Genomic DNA, 2,874 nt, shown 5'->3' with positions numbered 1-2,874 from the left:
TCTCTGATTTTGTTTTTATTAAAAAAAAATTATTAATTACCAAACTTGCTTAAAGGTGAAGTGTGTAATTTTTATGCCACTTGCGTCACCGAACACTCTGCCTCTTTCATTGGTCAGCAAAAGAGGCATTCCTACCCCAAACTTCGTTTGAGCCAATATTTCTGTGTTTAGCTGGTCAAAGCAAGCAAAGTTTTCATAGTGCCACTGCGTTTATACCTTTCAGGGAAAACAACCACCAATTGTGTACTAGTAATTGTGTGTGAATATTAAGTTGGGATAGGAGAAATTATTTTTTTAGCATCTTAAAAAAATTACACCCATCATCACAATTAAAGGATTCATGACATAAGGAATCACATTTTCCTTGATCTTTTGACATATAGGAGGCCGTTGCACTATAAAAACATCCTGTATATTTCAGAACTCACAACTTCCTTCTCACTGCAAAAAGAGCATTTGTTGAAACCAAGCTGCCAAAACGACTCATTTATTACTTCCTCCATGTTGTGATGTCACACTGTGGTAGAAGTTTGCATCTGACCGCCTCCACAACAACGCATCAACGCCTACTTTACCTTATCACTTCCCTAGCCCAGCCCTGCAGCGGTGAGCCGTGAGATGGCAAGGAGAGAGCAGGTCAGTCAAGAGCCATTCATAACAGTGGCTGTTTACTGTCAAGTCTTAAAGGAGGAGCAGCACCAAAACCAAGCGTTTCTGACAACAGGTCAGAATGAGAGCAGAAGATAATCAAGTTTTAAAAATATGATTTTTAGTTTTTTTATTTTTGTGAAAAAACAAAACACTGATTTTAGAAGTGAACATCAAGGAGCATATTAAAATGACAAAGAAGGCATATCATGACCCCTTTCATGCAAAAGGATGAAGTAAGAGTGTAGGATGCCATGTCAATCAGTGTTGAGGAATACTGTTGTAGATTAATGTTTTTGGATTACAAGCTTGGAAGATGGCCCATGCTTACCAGGTGAATCTTTGATTTATACCAACGTGTAAACTTTTCCATTCTGAACTCAAGCCATCCAGACCTTTGTTCAAGCTAAGGAGTTCTCGGCACTGAGTTTTATTCTTCACGCTTTCCCTTTGTCATCTTTGACATATTTAAAAGCAACCACTGAAAATGTGGTGGTGGTACCTCTTGATATGGGATAGCTTACCCCTGAGGTAGACCACATGTTTTTTAAAAAGTCGTTTTTCTGGCTCTATTTTATACAGGGTTCCCAGTCATGGAAAACCTGAAAATATCAAGCAGTTTTTAACATTTCCAGGCTTGGAAAGTCATGGACATTTCAATGGTGACTAGGTGACACTTAATTCATTAGCTAGAAATTGCTTTTACAGAGTGGAATCTTTACTACTTGAGTATCCAGTAATCATGAACAACTGGAAAAGTCATGGGAATCAATTGGTCAAGAGATTTAAAAACTGGATATAGATCAGTTTCAATTTCAATTGATAGGAGAGAAATCATTTAGACATTAGTTTCACAGCGTATCTAATTTCTTCTTGCCTAAACAACAAACGAAAAGTGGCACATCTTACCCAACTCTTCTCTACTGGCCGTTCAAAGTACCTCTGATCTAATGCAGGGCTTTGTGGATGTAACTATGGGTGCTTTTATGTTATTTGATTTTGCATGGCCTCAGGTAGGAACATTTTGACACACGTGATTGAGTTTGCCAGGAGAGATTGGCACTGTTGTGCCCAGTATGTGCTGACTGTGCGTCACGGTGACTCAGACTGAAGACACACCCTGTACAGGCCCAATTCCACTCAATTGTTTAATTCCGGTTACTGTTTACTCATGCAGTGCTTAAACATAGTGATTTAGTAATAAACCCAGGGCTTGACAAAATATTTAAACTGTCTTGTATTGCCATCCTAAGAGCCAGTAATTCATTAGTGAAATTCAGTTCAATCAAATCCCTATAGCCATGTTCCAACATCTAACATCTTGTGGAAGGCCAGAAGATTTAAAGCTGCCATGACCGCAAAGGCAGGACCAGCTCCTTATTAATGTCCATGGTTTTGAAATTAAATGTTCAACAAGCACATTATGGGTGTGGTGTCCTGGTGTTTGGATATTTTTGTCCATTTAGTGTATCTCTGAGATCATACAGTAAATGCAACTTTTTAAATCCAAAAATTATTTTCTTATCTACAAATATTATTCTAATGTTCAATGTAGAAGAAATTTATACACAAATATTTCAGTCTGTTTTTAAGATTAACGTACAGTATTTCAAGTTGTGACAAGTGACAAATTTCCATCAAACTGAACTAAGTCCTCTTTAAATGGTGTGCATATGAAGAATAAATTAGAAATATTTAATAAAAATAAATGAGTATGAACTTTTAAAACTTGGTAAACAAAATTAATAAGTTTTAAGCAACAGTTTGGGAAATGGCAACTTCATTTGCTTCTAAATTAACTGAACTATTTTTATACATAGCAAAGTTAAGTAGGCCTATATTTCAATAAATCTTATTTAAACCATTTGTTTAAATCTTTTGCAAAAAAAAAATCATACATTTAAGTGAAATTTATATTATCTTATATAACTAATATTGGAAACAAAAATAATAGCACCAAACACTAAAATGCTTAACAAATACCAAACATTTTTTGGTGGGTCTAGCAGAAGAATTGGTCTCTTTTGGAATCTGACTCTCCTTAGTTTTTGTCTTAATACTTGCATGGTCTCCCGCTTTTCTTTTGTTCGGCTTGATTACAAACAACAAAAGAAGTAATAAATTCGGAGTCAATCTTTTGTCATGTAAATGAGGGAGCCGTTTGCCTTTCAAAAAAGAGGTTTCCAAAAAATGGTGCGTAATGCAGTCCAGGGCGTTTGCAAGTGC

The sequence above is a fragment of the Myxocyprinus asiaticus genome, chromosome 33, assembly GCF_019703515.2.
Source record: "Myxocyprinus asiaticus isolate MX2 ecotype Aquarium Trade chromosome 33, UBuf_Myxa_2, whole genome shotgun sequence".
Taxonomy (NCBI): Eukaryota; Metazoa; Chordata; class Actinopteri; order Cypriniformes; family Catostomidae; genus Myxocyprinus; species Myxocyprinus asiaticus.
The sequence above is the reverse complement of the archived record's forward strand: the minus strand, read 5'-3'. Positions refer to the sequence as shown.